Below are 20,295 nucleotides of genomic sequence, written 5' to 3'. Positions count from 1 at the left end.
GATACAGCCAGGCTTTGCCTTTACAAAGATTCTAATGATTTACTCATAATTTTGGAACCATTATAGCAAAATAGAATTAACCCAACTCAACAAATAAAATCTAATAGCCATCCCCTAAAAAGAGCCAAAGCTATATTTGCCTCCCCACCCACCTGAAAGCTGCTGTTGGCCAGGGCTGTAGTAGTGGAAGTAACATTATTTGCTTCTGGGATGGAGATTGCAATAGGGGCCTCCTCTCCACCTTTGGGGATGATGGCATCTGGGACTGCAATGGTCGGGAACAGACAACAGCCATTCGTGGGAGACAGCCCAGTTACATGAAGCTCCTTTCTCTTGATCTGATGCCCTTTGAAGTAACTGGGCAGAAGTTACTGCTTTGGGAAAGAAGTGAGCCCTGGTTTCAAGGCCTCCTTTTCCCAGCCTTAAATAGCTGCACCTGGTGGCTGACGTAAGCAGCTTTCCATTTTGTTAGCAGTGAAAGTCTGAAGTTGTTGTCCCCTCAGACTGGTTAGATAAATGCCCTTTGGCCCCTGGGATAGACTAGGACTTAATTTCTCAACCTATCCTGTTTGATATGTCTATCCCTGGCATTATCTTATCTTTACTACCAGAAAAGAATAATGCTCCATGTCTACCACCAAGAATATTCGCCTCACCCACATCACCCTTTGTGTAAATCATCCACTTTTCTGCCATCTCCCTAACATTTTGGTTGCTCCCCAGTATTCTGAACAGCCTGATTGACTCTCCCATGATTTTCTACCTCTGAAACTCTTAATGTCTGCAAAAAGGTGTCACCTAGATGTTAGTACAGTAGTTGATTTCAGATATACTATCTCTTAACTCCTAAGTGCAAGCTATCAGTCACGTAACATGGCATAGAAGTCACACATACACATTCATCTTTAAATATTTTGGATTTGCTTACGTGAAAAAGTTTTCAAGATGATCAGATGTGATTATGCAACCATTAGAAATTAGGGGGCCAGATCCTCAGCTGGTGTAAATCAGCATAACTCCATTGACTTGAATGGAGCTATACTGATTTACACTTGCTGATGGTCTGGCCATAGGTGTTTTCCTTTCCGCTCAACCATGTTTGTGACAATGATTAAGCCCCATCCCAGTTTCTATAGTCATTAATAGGGTCCTACCAAATTCACGGTCCATTTTGGCCAATTTCATGGTCACAGGACTTTAAAAATTGTAAATTTCATGTTTTCAGCTATTTATATCTGAAATTTCACAGTGTTGTAACTGTAGGGGTCCTGACCCAAAAAGGAGTTGTGGGGTGGTTGCAAGGGGTTGTTGGGGGGGGGGGGGTTGTGGTACTGCTACCCTTACTTCTGTGCTGCCTTCAGAGCTGGGCAGCTGGAGCAGCAGCTGCTGGACGGGAGCCCAGCTTTGAAGGCAGAGTCACCACCAGCAGCAGCGCAGAAGGAAGGATGGCACGGGATGGTATTGCCACCCTTACTTCTGTGCTGCTGCTTGCAGAGCTGGGCCCTCAGTCAGCAGCCCCCACTCTCTGGCTGCCCAGCTCTGAAGGCAGCAGAACAGAAGTAAGGGTGGTATGGTATAGTATTGCCATCCTTACTTCTGTGCTGCTGCTGGTGGAAAGAGGAGGGGTAGATGGAGAAGACAAGAGCTTTAGCAAGAATAGCACTGTACTAAGGCGGCATATCTACACATTCCCCTCTCAGGCCTTTCTTCTGCTACTAATCAAGAGTAACTTAGTGTCCCTGCAGTAGCATTCATTGATGTTGGATCACATTCTCCTGTGCTCCTGGCCCTGCTCACCAGTTTTTGCCTTGTGCCAATAGGCACTACACTTGACATGGACACTGAACAGGATCAAGCCCTCTAAGGTTACATGAGGCACAAGCTGTGACTCAAAAGAAATTAAAGATGTCACCCCGAACTTTGCACTATTGCCAACACCAAGCATTCAAAGAGCATGAGTCACACCCCACAAAATAATGCGATTAAAAAAAAAATACATTGTGGTTTTATGCCTTTTGGCATATGAACCTTTGCAACATACTAGGTTATGTTTTCAAACGTCTCTACAGCAATGAAGGCTAAAAATTGACTTGTTTAAAATGAAAGCTGAGTTACATGATCACACGAATCTAGTAGCAGGGGCTTTAAGAAAAACACTTAACATTGTGAGACACTAAAAATCAGTAGAGTCAGCAACACAGCATTTCACTGTAATCATGCATAGGAATTGCAACAACAGGTGAATTTGAGCCATTACATTCAGAGCCAAATGAGAACTTCCAGACTACAATAGCAGAGTTACATACTCCAAAACTGTTTGGCTGTCTCTGACTACAATACATATTATGACGGGTTGGATCACAGAAACCCCCTGGGAGGCTGCCACCTGATGTGCCAAGACTACTTCTGCCCCTGCTTTCCTGCCCTGTCAGCTTAGGACTTCAGTGCCCTGCCTGGCATGAGCCAGACCTGCTAGCCTGCTGCAAATCCAGACCTAGGTCTGAACCATGTCCCCTAACAGCTGCAGGTTAATTGAAAGCAACTTAGGAAGCGTTCCTACCTTTAACACTCAGATGCCCAACTCCCAATGGGGTCCAAACCCTAAATAAATCCATTTTTACCCTGTATAAACCTTATACAGGGTAAAACCTTATACAGGGTAAACTCATAATTGTTCACCCTCTACAACACTGATAGAGAGATATGCACAGCTGTTTGCCTGGCCCGCCCCCCCCCCCCAAGTATTAATACATACTCTGGGTTAATTAATAAGCAAAAAGTGATTTTATTAAATACAGAAAGTAGGATTTAAGTGGTTCCAAGTAGTAACAGACAGAACAAACTGACAGAATTACCAAGCAAAATAAAATAAAACACGCAAGTCTGTCTAGTACAGTAATAAAACTGAATACAGAAAATCTCACCCTTAGAGATGCTTCAATAAGTTTCTTTCATAGACTGGACATCTTCCTAGTCTGAGTACAATCCTTTCCCCTGGAACAGCCCTTGTTCTAGCTCAGGTGGTAGGTAGGGGATTCCTCATGATAGCTGCCCCCTTTGTTGTCTTCCACCCACTTATATATCTTTTGCATAAGGCGGGAATCCTTTGGAGTTTGAGGCGCAAGTGGTGTTCTCGTCCATCCTCCCCGTGGAAGGAAAAGGCCTAGGTAAGGACCGTCAAATCGTGGAAGTCAACGAATGGCTACGCAGGTGGTGTCGGAGAGAAGGCTTTGGATTCTTTGACCATGTGATGGTGTTCCACGAAGGAGGAGTGCTGGGCAGAGACGGGCTCCATCTTACGAAGAGAGGGAAGAGCATCTTTGCGAGCAGGCTGGCTAACCTAGTAAGGAGGGCTTTAAACTAGGTTCACCGCGGGAAGGAGACCAAAGCCCTGAGGTAAGTGGGAAAGCGGGATGCTGGGAGGAAGCACAGGCAGGAACATCTGTGAGGAGAGGGCTCCTGCCTCATACTGAAAATGAGGGGCAAACAGCAGGTGATCTTAAGTGCTTATATACGAATGCACAAAGCCTTGGAAACAAGCAGGGAGAACTGGAGGTCCTGGTGATGTCAAGGAATTATGATGTGATTGGAATAACAGAGACTTGGTGGGATAACTTACAAGAAGTGGAAGGTTGGACATATGACCAGGGAAGAGTATAAAAATATTGCTCGGGCATGTAGGAATGAAATCAGTTGGGCCAAATTGCACCTGGAGCTGCAGCTAGCCAGAGATGTCAAGAGTAACAAGAAGGGTTTCTTCAGGTATGTTGGCAACAAGAAGAAAGCCAAGGAAAGTGTGGGCCCCTTACTGAATGAGGGAGGCAACCTAGTGACAGAGGATGTGGAAAAAGCTAACGTACTCAATGCTTTTTTTGCCTCTGTCTTCACTAACAAGGTCAGCTCCCAGACTGCTGCGCTGGGCATCACAGCATGGGGAGTAGATGGCCAGCCCTCTGTGGAGAAAGAGGTGGTTAGAGACTATTTAGAAAAGCTGGACGTTCACAAGTCCATGGGGCCGGACGAGTTGCAACCGAGAGTGCTAAAGGAATTGGCAGCTGTGATTGCAGAGCCATTGGCCATTATCTTTGAAAACTCGTGGCGAACAGGGGAAGTCCCAGAAGACTGGAAAAAGGCTAATGTAGTGCCAATCTTTAAAAAAGGGAAGAAGGAGGATCCTGGGAACTACAGGCCAGTCAGCCTCACCTCAGTCCCCGGAAAAATCATGGAGCAGGTCCTCAAAGAATCAATCCTGAAGCACTTATATGAGAGGAAAGTGATCAGGAACAGTCAGCATGGATTCACCAAGGGAAGGTCATGCCTGACTAATCTAACCGCCTTCTATATGATGAGATTACTGGTTCTGTGGATGAAGGGAAAGCAGTGGATATATTGTTTCTTGACTTTAGCAAAGCTTTTGACACGGTCTCCCAGAGTATTCTTGTCAGCAAGTTAAAGAAGTATGGGCTGGAAGGTGGGTAGAAAGTTGGCTAGATTGTCAGGCTCAACGGGTAGTGATCAATGGCTCAATGTCTAGTTGGCAGCTGGTGTCAAGTGGAGTGCCCCAGGGGTCAGTCCTGGGGCCGGTTTTGTTCAATATCTTCATAAATGATCTGGAGGATGGTGTGGATTGCACTCTCAGCAAATTTGCGGATGATACTAAACTAGGAGGAGTGGTAGATATGCTGGAGGGCAGGGATAGGATACAGAGGGACCTAGACAAATTGGAGGATTGGGCCAAAAGAAATCTGATGAGGTTCAAGAAGGATAAGTGCAGGGTCCTGCACTTAGGACGGAAGAACCCAATGCACTGCTACAGACTAGGGACTGAATGGCTAGGCAGCAGGTCTGCGGAAAAGGACCTAGGGGTGACAGTGAACGAGAAGCTGGATATGAGTCAGCAGTGTGCCCTTGCTGCCAAGAAGGCCAATGGCATTTTGGGATGTATAAGTAGGGGCATAGCGAGCAGATCGAGGGACGTGATCATTCCCCTCTAGTCGACATTGGTGAGGCCTCATCTGGAGTACTGTGTCCAGTTTTGGGCCCCACACTACAAGAAGGATGTGGATAAATTGGAGAGAGTCCAGCGAAGGGCAACAAAAATGAATAGGGGTCTGGAACACATGACTTATGAGGAGAGGCTGAGGGAACTGGGATTGTTTAGTCTGCAGAAGAGAAGAATGAGGGGGGATTTGATAGCTGCTTTCAACTACCTGAGAGTGGTTCCAGAGAGGATGGTTCTAGACTATTCTCAGTGGTAGAAGAGGACAGGACAAGGAGTAATGGTCTCAAGTTGCAGTGGGGGAGGTTTAGGTTGGATATTAGGAAAAACTTTTTCACTAGGAGGGTGGTGAAACACTGGAATGCGTTACCTAGGGAGGTGGTAGAATCTCCTTCCTTAGAAGTTTTTAAGGTCAGGCTTGACAAAGCCCTGGCTGGGATGATTTAATTGGGGATTGGTCCTGCTTTGAGCAGGGGGTTGGACTAGATGACCTCCTGAGGTCCCTTCCAACCCTGATATTCTATGATTCTATGTCCCTCTGGGTTGCCACCCTCCTTCTCAATGGAAAGCACCAGGTTAAAGATAGATTCCAGTTCAGGTGACATGATCACATGTCACTGCAGGAGTTCATTACCCACTTGCCAGCACACAGGTATACAGGAAGACTTACAAATGAAACAGAGCCATCTACAGACAATTGTCCTGGTTAATGGGAATGATCAAGATTCCAAACCACCATTAATGGCCCACATTTTGCATAATTACAATAGGCTCTCAAGAGTTATATTTTATATTTCTAGTTTTCAGATACAAGAGTGATACATTTATACAAATAGGATGACCACACTCAGTAGATTATAAGCTTTGTAATGATACCTTACGAGATACCTTTTGCATGAAGCATATTCCAGCTACATTATATTCACACTCATTAGCATATTTGTATAAAATCATGTAGAGTGTGACATACATATTATATTTAACATTCTGCACTCTGAGACACCAGCAGCGCCTAGACGCAAGGGGTGGCAATTAAAGACTGTTGAGCAAGATATCAGTTTTTAATATGCAATTATCATGTATTTTCCTATTAGCTGTAATGGTTCTGCAGGAGCTGTTCCACAATAATGAGTAAATATACTATTTTAGAAAGGTCTTAAAGCCAAAGCATTGCTCAAGAGAGACTTGTATTCACATTAATGGGAGATCAGCACCCAGAATGATAGGAGACTAGAAGTGAATTGCATTCAGGCCATTTATTATTCCAATTCCGTACACAAACAAGACAGACAAACAAAACCAAAACCTACATTAAAAGAACATTAAGGTCAGAGACAGGCAGTCAATTTTGCCTGTGCAGCCTCAATTCAGCCCCCTTGAACTGTCTTATGACATGATCACATACCGTTTTTCCCCCCACAGGACTCCTGCCTCTTTCAGTACACAGGATGGAATAATCAGCTGTTCAGTATTTTGTTTTATCCTCATTGTTCAGCGTGTGACTCTTGGCTTTATTTACTGCGCACTATCTGAACTCTGGTTTTAATATGGAATTATTAACTTCCTTAGGGCTTCTCGGTTATTGCAGTTAAACATCTGACAAAGCTGTAAGCCGCTGAAAACTCGGTTTTATAATCAGGAGCGTCAAACCTAAATACGTGTGGCACTACTGCCTCTGCCTACAATTTGAAACCTTCTGACAATTTTATCCATTCTCTGACCCTACACCCACTTTTCTGCTTTTAAAAGAAGATAAAAAATAGCAAAGTAATTCTTATTAGAACTGTATAATAGTCTAAGATGAAATATAGTAACATAGATCTGCTGTAAGATTTTGATCAGCAAACTTAGTTCACACAAAAAATATAACTTGATACTTTATTTCATTGTGTTCAGATACAATGAATTTGCAATTAAGCCCCCTAGTAATTAAAATCCTGCAGATTTGCTATGTTTGGTAATCCTTAGGAGGCAGTAAAAGCAAGAGTAATCACAGATTTACTAAGTATAATCTATCATAAATCACCTAACAAAATAGTCTGTATAATACTATCTTCTAGATCCATGCTTTCAATATTGCATCTATATTAAAGGAGCTCAGCAACCATTGAGAATGTATCTATACAAGGGGAGGAGAACTTATTCTCTAAATATCCAGGAATAAGTGTCTAAATGGCACACGAGAAATAATTTAGGGCCCAATCTGATTCTCACTGACATGAATGCAAGTTTTAGTCCTGACTGCAGTGAAGACGGAAGGGTTGTCTGAAGCTGGGCCTGGTTTAGGTGTGATCTTCTCAGTGCTACTAAATTAAGCAGTCAGTGCTAGGATTAATTATCTACTAGAAAAATCCAGGGTGCTACAGTAATGGTGATTTAGTAGGTGGCGGCGTATTTTCTGAAGGACTGATTCTGCCACTCTGTGCACGTGTCTGAACTGCAAAGCTCATCACTACAGGTAGTGTGAAGGAATTTGCTCCCCACATGTACGGCCTAGTGGTCAGGGTAGGGTATGACCAGCACTCTCTGTCTTGGCACCCTGTGTTGACAGCCACTCCAACCCATAGATGCTTGAACTAGGGGTGCTGCAGCACCCCCTGGCTTGAAGTGGTTTCCATTATATACAGGGTTTGCAGTTTGGTTCAATGGCTCTCAACACCCCACTATACAAATTGTTCCAGCACCCCTGCTCCAACCCTGCAGTAGCCTGTCCCTTTCTGTAACTCAGCCCTCTGGCAGCTCACAGATTGCATTCACCCCTTCTGGAGTGCATAAAGAGTCTAACAAAGGCTAATTCCACTGTCCAGTGAGGGGCTTCAGGCTTCAGCTAGCTAAAGTCCCAGAAGCAGAACTCTCTGGGATGTGGGGTCTTCCTAGTCCTGAGTGTCTAGTATCAGGTAGGGTTTTTGTTTGTTTGTTTTTTGTTTAAAAACCTCTAACCCCATCAGGGGCTGAACAGAGGAATCCAGGCCTACTCTCTCCCTCTACCAGACTCAAATCCAGGGCCCAAAGGTAGGCAGTTGCATCCTGGAGTGCTATGCAGCTGCCTCCTACTAGTCTCCCCACAAAAGAGAAAAAAAGCAAAGACATGCAAACAAAATAAAACAAAGACATTTCCAACCTGGCAGAGCCTAGAGTCCTTTTCCCTCAGTAGGATAGAGTAGATCATCAATGGTCAGGGCCCAGCTTCACCACTAGGGCACTTACAGTGCTCCTTCTGCAGAGCTTCAGCACAGAGATCCACCTCCACTGGGTGTCTACCAAAAAGCTACTCTGTTCCCCTTGTCAGCTCCTTCCCCAGACTATTCATGCATTACAGGTGTGGCAGAGTGGAGCTGCCTGGACCCAAAGCAGCTCCTAACCCCCTCCTCTCCATTGTAGGGTTTGCACACCCAATCACAGATAGATTATCACACAGCTGCCTTCTGTAGTCCTCTTAAAATTTCATCTGAACGACCTGGCATTGGCTTGTGTCTGAGACTGGATACTGGAGTAGGTGGGCCTGGGGGTCTGATCCAGTATGGTAATTCTGGTTCCCTATTGCAGCATACTTCTTTACTAGTTTGAGGCTTTTGGAGCCTTAGACCCTTAGGACTGCCTCTAATGTCTCAGGACTATCTCTTTATGGTGCCACAACCATGAAAGTGATATTGAACAGAATCGTTCTTTTCAGACAGGCTGAAATACTGTTCTATTAGAAATTTTCTGATCAGCTGTTTTCCAGTTTCCCTTTGTAAAAGGATTTCATATTGAAGAATTGAGATGTGGCTAGGGGGCACTGGGCTGTTGGAGATTTTACCCTTCTGTGTATGGATGAGCTGTGATTCTGACCACTTGCACAAGCTGGTCAGAAAACTGGAAGTCAAATTTCAGTGAAAATGCTTGTGAAAAATATCACATGCCAAATGGTCAGAAAATGGTAAATAAGCTCCCCCCCCCCCCAAAAAAAAATTAGAATGAGAAGTTATTTCTGTTTTGTGACTGACTGTGCCAATTATGGAAGTGATACCACGACACTTTTTGCAGTCGAGAAGCATCCCTCAGCCCATATTTTAATTTGGGAAATTACATTCTACCTGTCTAAATGCCCTTATACTCTCAAGTGGTTATTATATTCTTTTTCCTTTTGTAGTGTTTGCCATGCGCTCTGAAACCACTGCTACGTTTCTTATCAGAAAGGGCTACATTTCCATAGTGATAGCTGAAGTAATGCAGTTCATATTTGTAATGCACTTTGGGATGAACTGAATGACAGAAATGTGAATAATTAATTTATTATTATTCTCTCAGTTCCACCTCTGCTGAAATCCTCATTCTCACCATTATCTCCTCTACTCTTGACCACTTCCATGCCCTTGTCTATTCCCTGCCCTAGCCTCGACCCTCTAGTTTCCAAAATGTGGGGAATGCTTTTTCTGACTTTACACCTAGAAAGAAGTCACTATATAAACCATCACCCCTAATTAACTTCACTGACTCTTCTCTTCAGGCTCCAGTTCTAAACTGACTTTGTTTATAAAACCTTTCCTAGACTGTCCCATAGACTCTGCCTTCTTTTCCCTGCTGCTTTTTTCCCTAATCCAGTGAAGTACTTAAGCACATGCTTAATTTAGAGCATGTATCTAGTCCTACTGAAGTTTTGTTTATGTCAGTGGGAGCAGGATTGAACCCCAAAATGCTGTAGAATAAGCCATGATCTTGGTCCACAGGAAGCTGAAGTTCTTGTGGGAAGTTTTTGTAGGAGAGAACCTGAAAGCTAGTGAAATTTGATTGGGTTCAGGTTTAGAAGTGTTCCAAACTTGAATCTTTGGCCAGGATCACTGAAAAGTTTGTGAACCTTCTCATGAATGCAAATAGCTTATAGTGAGATTGGACCAAGTGCTATGTGAATCTGAGTCTGCTTGTGGTTTCAGGTAGAATAAACCAATTTCTGGGTTTGTTTGTGGGGCTCTCACCCACCTAACTCTCTCTGGTGTTGAGGATCTGTTAATGATTGCAAATCACTTTGAACAGACAGTCCACTCATTACCAAAACAAAGCTCAAGGGACCATATTTTCTGCTGTGGTTAATGGGCCCAAGACCACTGATTTCTATTCTCCCTGAATGGTCTGAACAATATGCTACAGGGAACAATCTTGCATTGGCAGAGGATGGTCTTTGTAAGGGACACCTGCACTATAGATAAGATACAGTTACTGTATCACACAGACACCAGGAACCATGTCTAGAACCCTGGTTCTTCTAGCTCCAAAATCACAATCTTCTCCCACTAATAATGAAGAAAAACTCCTTTAGAGGCTAGTAGTAGCAGGTCACTTAGAGTCTCTCAAGGCAGGCACCAGTGGGTGACATTACTCACTCATGCATATTACAGCTACTGTAGATAATCTAATAGACTTTTGACTTCTCTAATTCAAATCCACTGTCGAATCAGGCAAATGAAGAGAGTGATTGTTTCAGTCTCTGAAACAGGTCTCTTGTGGAGTCTGTCTTATAGTGCAGTGCTGCATTCAGAAATGATCTGTCAGATACTAGCAGCTGTAGCAGTCCGGACATCTCACTAAATGGACTAGTGATCTTACTTGTTACTATACATCTTTTGTTCTCTAGTGCTTAAAGTTGCAATTAAGTGGGACAACTTGTGGGAGAGATAAAAATGAAAGAGAGGGGAGCGCAGAAGAAAAGGAAAGAAGAAAACCTTGTAATTTATTACTCTTAAGAAAACCACATACAGGAGTGATACACTTATTACTAATTACACAATTACTTGTATGTCTTGGTAAAAAATTACTCAAAGTCCAAACGAAGTCTAGTAATAAAATTACTTAATCATTTTGACTTGATTATTTATTAAAAGTTAGAGTTTGCTCAAGAACATTTTAAGGTCTTAGCAATTAAATAATTACCAGTCATTTAAAGGAGTAATGTTTTTTTAAAAACTTCCGACATGTAAAAAATTCTATTGCTTGTGTTTTTTAGAAAGCATTTACAATTGCCGTTAGAGATGGGGCTGAGCTAGCACTTTAAATCTGATCCAAACTTTGATCTGGATCTGAATTTTGTAGCTTGTGACCCACCTCCAGGTGGGGGGAAAAAGGGGGGGGGGAAGCCACGCCTGCCACCGTTTTAAAAAAAAATGTGGTGGTTTATATTCTCTTTGACGTTGGAACATTACTTAATAACGGAGATTATAATGGCAGCCAAGAATTCTGAAATACAATGATTAACAAGGAGTAGGTGTTAGAGGTTGTAGATTCAGTGGCATTACATCAAGGATGAATGTGGACTAGCAAGATTAAAACAGAGTTATTGCAGATAGGATGGCATTTCCGTTCACAAATGTGTGACTCCTATAGAAACCTTCTAATTGTGAGATGGGCTGTTTTATAGACTTGAACAGGCTGAAAAGGGAAACACTTAAATCTATCAACTAGTTACCATTATATCTATGGACAGAAGTTACATAATTGACTAAGAAACACTGGACAACAGTAGTGCCACCAATCCCAGTGCACTGTAACAACATCAGGGCCATGAGACCTAAGTGGCACAAAGGCATTAGGGCCAAATGCGCTCAGGTGCAAAGTCTGAGTAAACAGGCTCTGGGCAGGTGATCAAACAGGGATTGCTGGGAAAGGAAACTTTCCCACCTAACCTTACAGCTTGGTGTGCAGCAGTTACACATTGCTGCATCAGCTATAGTTGATGGCCTATAGTAGCAACTGGGGTCTCTGCATACCTCATCCAAAGAGGTATTTAGGCTTTTTGAACTATGTAGCAATAGATCCAATAGCTACTTTCCTATCCCTCTCTGAACTACCCCCACTATGTCTTCAGATCCACTTTGCTCAGTCATGAAGATAGACAACATGAAACAGATCCACAGTAGTGGATTTAGTACCTTCCATACCTATGAGAAAATTGATGGGAAAGGCGGGGGTTTCCAACCTTTGGCCCTTAAAAACTCCACTGATATTAATTTATACCTCTCGTTTTTTATTTGGTTCAATGGAGATGCTGGATTTTATGTTCAATGAATCACGGTATATAAATATAGACTCTGTACCAATCACATCCTCAGTACGTACTAAGTGTTCAATTTTTCCTCATTGGATATTTTTCAATATGCTTTCCATTCTTTACTATTACTGTAGTATTTTATTTCTTGCTGACAAACAATGCAAAGTATTATAAAATAAAGAAACAGAATTACTTGCAAAACAAAATATATGTAGAAAATAAAACTAACCCCTCAAACAGTAAACCATGTAGAGTATTAACTGTATACAGTTAGGACCACAAGCTTCCAGACAGAGTGTTTGGGACAGATTGTGATCTCAGTTAAATGGGTGTGACTCTTAAAGCTGGTGGATTTACATTTGTCTGGCTCTGTATTTGTTCAGAAGGAGATTAGTTTTTATAGGAGAGAAAAAAACTTTTATTCTTTTGTGTTGGCTTTTAGACACTACAATGCCTTTTTATCATATGTTCTAGGTCCCTGAGACCAGTATGTATTCAAATAGATATTTTGCTTCAGTACAAAGGATTTTTGTAGCTTTTTTTCCCCATGCCGTTTAATACAAATTGTGTACAAAATAACTGAAAATCACACATGAAGGCCAGTTTGAACTAATTTTTGAAAACCATTGAGGCTATCAGCATCCATAATATGTAGCTTGAAGATTTATTGGGGAGTAAGACCCAGGTCCACAAAGGGTCTTGGGTGTCCACGTCCCATTTTTAGGCTCCACTGTGATCCACAAAATGCCCCCTAAGCAAACATCTTGTCCATCAGGTGCCTATGTTTTTGCAGTAAAAAGGTCCCATGTTTCTGCCTCTGGGCATGCACACTGCTTGGCACCTGGATGCCTATCTCTTGCCTAAGCCTCTGGGCGAGCCAAGAAGTGGGAAGATGGGCACTCCTCTGCCTAACTTGCATGTGAGGCCCTAGCCAGTAGGCATGCTCAGATGCCTCCTAACTGCACACAAAACAGTGGGACGGGAGAGGGCGATAGACAGTGAGTCTCACTCTTTGGCCCAATTAATATTTAATTATGCAATTAAAGTGGAACAACTTGAATAGGAGAGATTGGGAGCCCAAGTTTAGAATATCCACTAGTCTGGTGGTGAGGGAATATGCCTCTGAGGTGGTGAAATCCCTTCTCCTCATCAGGCAGAGGTCTGACTTGAATCAGTGGTCTCCTACATCCCAAGGGAGTACCCTAACCACTGGGCCGAAGGTTATAAGGGAGCTCCTCCTTGCTGCCCCTCCCGCCAGGTATTTTGTGTACCGTTAAGTACTCTCTGAGCATTCCTACCAGCTCAGGCCCCACACATGAGTTAGGCAAAGGCATGCTATCTTCTCCCAGTTCATGGATCACAAGCAGAGATAGCACCTCCCTGCAGCCCAGACTTAATGCCTATCTCTGTGAAAGGGGCAGGGTTTAGCATACACTAGTCTTGTCAGCATCTTGTTCCATTGGCTAGCTTAGGTGGCTCTGAGCCTGTGTGCTGGCTCTTGTGGACTGCATTCTAAGGTGCTTAACTCTCCCCATTCATTGTATAGGGAGCCTGGCTGCCTCACTCAGGCTTTGTAGACTTGTTGTCCTGTGATTTTCTAAGTGCCTAAAAGTTAGCCATTGTGACCCTGAGTGTTGCAACGTCTAAGTCCCTTTGGGGATCCAGGCCTTACCCATTTAGCCCTGGTCTACACTAAGACTTTAGGTCGAATTTAGCAGCGTTAAATCGATGTAAACCTGCACCCGTCCACACGATGAAGCCCTTTATTTCGACTTAAAGGGCTCTTAAAATCAATTTCCTTACTCTACCCTTAACAAGTGGATTAGCTCTTAAATCGGCCTTGCAGGCTCGAATTTGGGGTACTGTGGACACAATTTGACGGTATTGGCCTCCAGGAGCTATCCCAGAGTGCTCCATTGTGACCGCTCTGGACAGCACTCTCAACTCAGATGCACTGGCCAGGTAGACAGGAAAAGAACCGCGAACTTTTGAATCTCACTTCCTGTTTGGCCAGCGTGGCAAGCTGCAGGTGACCATGCAGAACTCATCAACAGAGGTGACCATGACGGAGTCCCAGAATCACAAAAGAGCTCCAGCATGGACTGAACGGGAGGTACGGGATCTGATCGCTGTTTGGGGAGAGGAATCCCCAACTCCGTTCCAGTTTTCGAAATGCCAAAACCTTTGTCAAAATCTCCCAGGGCATGAAGGACAGAGGCCATAACAGGGACCCGAAGCAGTGCCGCGTGAAACTGAAGGAGCTGAGGCAAGCCTACCAGAAAACCAGAGAGGCGAATGGCCACTCCGGGTCAGAACCCAAAGCATGCCGCTTCTATGATGAGCTGCATGCCATTTTATGGGGTTCAGCCACCACTACCCCAGCCGTGTATTTGACTCCTTCAATGGAGATGGAGGCAACACAGAAGCAGGTTTTGGGGACGAAGAAGAAGAAGATGATGATGATGATGAGGTTGTAGATAGCTCACAGCAAGCAAGCGGAGAAACCAGTTTTCCTGACAGCCAGGAACTGTTTCTCACCTTGGACCTGGAGCCAGTACCCCCTGAATCCACCCAAGGCTGCTTCATGGACCCAGCAGGCGGAGAAGGGACCTCCGGTGAGTGTACCTTTTAAAATACTATACATGGTTTAAAAGCAAGCATGTGAAAGGATTACTTTGCCCTGGCATTTGCGGCTCTCCTGGATGTACTCCCAAAGCCTTTGTAAAAGGTTTCTGGGGAGGGCAGCCTTATTGTGTCCTTCATGGTAGGACACTTTACCACTCCAGGCCAGTAACACGTACTCGGGAATCATTGTACAACAAAGCATTGCAGTGTATGTTTGCTGGCGTTCAAACAACATCCGTTCTTTATCTCTCTTTGTTATCCTCAGGAGAGTGAGATATCATTCATGGTCACCTGGTTGAAATAGAGTGCTTTTCTTCAGAGGACACTCAGAGGAGGCCGTTCCTGCTGGGCTGTTTGCCTGTGGCTAAACAGAAATGTTCCCCGCCGTTAGCCACGGGGAGGTGGGAGGGTTGAGGGGGTAGCCACGCGGTGGGGGGAGGCAAAATGCAACCTTGTAACGAAAGCACATGTGCTATGTATGTAATGTTAACAGCAAGGTTTACCCTGAAAGGGTGTAGCCACTGTTTTATAAAATGTGTCTTTTTAAATACCGCTGTCCCTTTTTTTTTCTCCACCAAATGCATGTGTTTCAATGATCACAGGATCTTCTCCTTCCCAGAGGCTAGTGAAGCTTAGAAAGAAAAAAAAAACGCACTCGAGATGAAATGTTCTCCGAGCTCATGCTGTCCTCCCGCACTGACAGAGCACAGAGGAATGCGTGGAGGCAAATAATGTCAGAGTGCAGGAAAGCACAAAATGACCGGGAGGAGAGGTGGCGGGCTGAAGAGAGTAAGTGGCGGGCTGAAGAGAGGGCTGAAGCTCAAATGTGGCGGCAGCGTGATGAGAGGAGGCAGGATTCAATGCAGAGGCTGCTGCAGGACCAAACCAGTATGCTCCAGTGTATGGTTGAGCTGCAGCAAAGGCAGCTGGAGCACAGACTGCCACTACAGCCCCTGTGTAACCAATCACCCTCCTCCCCAAGTTCCATAGCCTCCACACCCAGACGCCCAAGAATGCGGTGGGGGGGGCCACTGGCCAACCAGCCATTCCGCTACAGAGGATTGCCCCCAAAAAAGAAGGCTGGCATTCAATAAATTTTAAATTTGTAAACTTTTAAAGTGCTGTGTGGCATTTTCCTTCCCTCCTCCACCACCCCTCCTGCGCTACCTTGGTACTCATCCCCCTATTTGTGTGATGAATGAATAAAGAATGCATGAATGTGAAGCAACAATGACTTTATTGCCTCTGCAAGCGGTGATCGAAGGGAGGAGGGGAGGGTGGTTAGCTTACAGGGAAGTAGAGTGAACCAAGGGGCTCATCAAGGAGAAACAAACAGAACTTTCACACCGTACCCTAACCAGTCATGAAACTGGTTTTCAAAGCTTCTCTGATGCGTACCGTGCCCTCCTGTGCTCTTCTAACTGCCCTGATGTCTGGCTGCGCGTAACCAGCAGCCAGGCGATTTGCCTCAACCTCCCACCCCGCCATAAACATCTCCCCCTTACTCTCACAGATATTGTGGAGCACACAGCAAGCAGTAATAACAGTGGGAATATTGGTTTCGCTGAGGTCTAAGCGAGTCAGTAAACTGCGCCAGCACGCCTTTAAACATCCCAATGCACATTCTACCACCATTCTGCACTTGCTCAGCCTGTAGTTGAACAGCTCCTGACTACTGTCCAGGCTGCCTGTGTGCGGCTTCATGAGCCATGGCATTAAGGGGTAGGCTGGGTCCCCAAGGATACATATAGGCATTTCAACATCCCCAACAGTTATTTTCTGCTCTGGGAATAAAGTCCTTTCCTGCAGCTTTTGAAACAGATCAGAGTTCCTGAAGATGCGAGCGTCATGTACCTTTCCCAGCCATCCCACGTTGATGTTGGTGAAACGTCCCTTGTGATTCACCAGAGCTTGCAGCACTATTGAAAAGTACCCCTTGCGGCTTATGTACTCGGCGGCTTGGTGCTCCAGTGCCGAGATAGGGATATGGGTTCCGTCTATGGCCCCACCACAGTTAGGGAATCCCATTGCAGCAAAGCCATCCACTAGGACCTGCACATTTCCCAGGGTCACTACCCTTGATATCAGCAGATCTTTGATTGCGAGGGCTACTTGCATCACAGCAGCCCCAACAGTAGATTTGCCCACTCCAAATTGATTCCCAACTGACCGGTAGCTGTCTGGCGTTGCAAGCTTCCACAGGGCTATCGCCACTCGCTTCTCAACTGTGAGGGCTGCTCTCATCTTGGTATTCATGCGCTTCAGGGCAGGGGAAAGCAAGTCACAAAGTTCCATGAAAGTGCCCTTACGCATGTGAAAGTTTCGCAGCCACTGGGAATCGTCCCAGACCTGCAACACTATGCGGTCCCACCAGTCTGTGCTTGTTTCCCGAGCCCAGAATCAGCGTTCCACAGCATGAACCTGCCCCATTAGCACCATGATGCATGCATTGTCAGGGCCCATGCTTTCAGAGAAATCTGTGTCCATGTCCTGATCACTCACGTGACCGCGCTGACATCGCCTCCTCGCCCGGTATCGCTTTGCCAGGTTCTGGTGCTGCATATACTGCTGGATAATGCATGTGGTGTTGAATGTGCTTCTAATTGTCAAAGTGAGCTGAGCGGCCTCCATGCTTGCCTTGGTATGGCGTCTGCACAGGTAACTCAGGAAAAAAGGCGCAAAACGATTGTCTGCCCTTGCTTTCATGGAGGGAGGGAGGGAACGGGGGCCTGACGATATGTACCCAGAACCACCCGCGACAATGTTTTAGCCCCATCAGGCATTGGGATCTCAACCCAGAATTCCAATGGGCAGCGGACACTGCGGGAACTGTGGGATAGCTACCCACAGTGCAACGCTCCGGAAGTCGACTCTAGCCTCGGTACTGTGGAAGCACTCCGCCGAGTTAATGCACTTAATGCACTTAGAGCATTTTCTGTGGGGACACGCACACTCGAATATATAAAACCGATTTCTAAAAAAACGACTTCTATAAATTCGACCTTATTCCGTAGTGTAGACATACCCTAAGTGAATTATCAAACCAACCTTTAATAGAGGTTAGGAAGGAATTTTTCCATAACTTCCCACCAGAGAGATTTTTGCCCTTTATTGTGAAGCAGCTGGTGTTGGCCACTGTCAGAGACAGGATGTGGGACTAGATGGTCCTTGGGTCTCAACTGTTGCCAGACTGGATATGTTCAGATTATGTCTTTGAGGGACAGACTCATGGTGGGGGCTATAGGCAGCTACATCTCTACAGCAGGGTTTCTAGAAGGGATTGTGTTTCAGGCCATGATCCTTCCACCCTCCCTCTGCGCCTTCTGCTTTCTTGGTGTGACTTGCTCAGGAAAGGCATGCCAGGAAGGGAAAGTTCCTTATGCTTTCACATACACACATTGTCACAACCCAATGGCTCCCTCCCATTAGGGAGTCCTCTGGGAAGGTAGATCAGCACTGTATATTGCTAACGCTGTTGCAAGCATCACAAAGCATTTTGGGGAGGGCTAAAGGTGTGTGAGTGGAGAGTGGAAGATTCCTTTGCAGGAGTAGAAGAGGCTGGCGGGGGGGGAGGGGAGAAGAAGAATAGAGCAGAGAACGAGTTAACTCAACACTGGAGCGCTAGCTCAGTGCGAAGATAAAGATGCTGGCCCCCACCCAAGGACACTGTTCACAGCCAAGACTTGGCTGGTGTCCGAGAAAGATGGGGGCTTGCAGGTGCCTGAGCAGCCATGAGAAAGAAGATTCCAACTGCACAAATCTGCAGAACTGGAAGGCCAGCACAGAAGAAAACAAAGTCTAAGACTGCAGAGATGGAAAACACCCGTGAGATGGAGCTGAGCCTTGAGTCCCTGAAGCCGAGGTGTTTTGGGAAGCTAAAGAACCCACGGACAGCCGGCTTGGACTGGCACAGAGAGCACAAGGAACAGAGGTCGTGGAACACCCCTAAAGGAGCCCAGGACTTAAAACCCTCTTGAGAGCTGGAGCAACTCGGAGAGCACAGCAGATCCTTGATCAGCCTGGGCCCAGGACAGCTCTCCCGTCCACCTTCCCCCCCCCCCCTTCTTCTGACATTACACTCAGACTTGGCCAGTCTGGGTCGTGCGTGTGTGAGTATGAAAGTGGGTTAGGGCTTGGGGCATTAACACTTTCTTTCTTCCCAAGTGACGTGGGAGCGTGCCCAACACTCTCTGCTGTTATTTTATCATTTTATTAATAAAGTTTTAAAATTTAGACACTTGGTGTGCCTCGTCATCTCCTCCCCGAAAAGATCCTGTGGCCCCAGCCTGATCAACTGTGGCCCCAGGGAGATTGGTAGTGAAAATCTGTCACAACATGCAAGGGCCAGGGAGAATCTGACTCTGCACAGGAATCCTGAAGACCCTACAGGAATAACCTGATCCCAGACAGGTCTTACAATGTATGCAATGTTGCAGCAGTCACATCATTTTACTACAAACTATAAAAACTAAACAAAAGCAAACAAAGTCCAACTCGGACGTCAAACATGGTCTGGTTCTTTTCTTCTCTCTGACATAATTAACATTTCACAGACCGTGGGGACTCTCCAGTCCCCTACGTTAGGGAAAGGAAGCTCACTAACATGATGCACAGGGGCGGGAACTAGGGGTACCATGGGGGTGCTGCAGTACCCCAGGTTTTACACAAGGTCCCAGCTGCCGGCCCTGCCCCTGGGGCTCCGCACCTGCCTCCAGCTGTGGCCCCAGCGTTGGCCTCCTTACCCATCTATGTCCCCCCCCCCCATAGCCACCGCCCCGCTCCCAGCCCGAGCTGGGGAGTGATGTGGGGGGGGGCATGGACAGAGGTAAGGGGTGGGTGCAGCCCCCCCCAAAGTGTTCCAGCGCCACTGACATAAGGAAGTGAAGGGTGAGAGAGAATGAATAAAGAAGACACATTCTCAGTACCTCTGTGATCCTGAGTGGTGCACACTTATGTCCCTACTTCCACCTTGTCATAAGTCATCCAAAGAGTGATTGCCAGAAACAGAAATGTCGATGAACAGGACAGGTGTCAAGGTTCCTCCCCCACTCTGAACTCTAGGGTACAGATGTGGGGACCTGCATGAAAAACCTCCTAAGCTTATCTTTACCAGCTTAGGTCAAAACTTCCCCAAGGTACAAAATATTCCACCCGTTGTCCTTGGATTGGCCGCTACCACCACCAAACTAATACTGATTACTGGGGAAGAGCTGTTTGGACGCGTCTTTCCCCCCAAAATACTTCCCAAAACCTTGCACCCCACTTCCTGGACAAGGTTTGGTAAAAAGCCTCACCAATTTGCCTAGGTGACTACAGACCCAGACCCTTGGATCTTAAGAACAATGAACAATCCTTCCAACACTTGCACCCCCCCTTTCCTGGGAAATGTTGGATAAAAAGCCTCACCAATTTGCATAGGTGACCACAGACCCAAACCCTTGGATCTGAGAACAGTGAAAAAGCATTCAGTTTTCTTACAAGAAGACTTTTAATAAAAAAATAGAAGTAAATAGAAATAAAGAAATCCCCCCTGTAAAATCAGGATGGTAGATATCTTACAGGGTAATTAGATTCAAAAACATAGAGAACCCCTCTAGGCAAAACCTTAAGTTACAAAAAAGATACACAGACCGAAATAGTTATTCTATTC

Source organism: Lepidochelys olivacea, assembly GCF_965140295.1.
Source record: "Lepidochelys olivacea isolate rLepOli2 genome assembly, chromosome: 4".
In the NCBI taxonomy this organism is placed as follows: domain Eukaryota; kingdom Metazoa; phylum Chordata; order Testudines; family Cheloniidae; genus Lepidochelys; species Lepidochelys olivacea.
The sequence above is the reverse complement of the archived record's forward strand: the minus strand, read 5'-3'. Positions refer to the sequence as shown.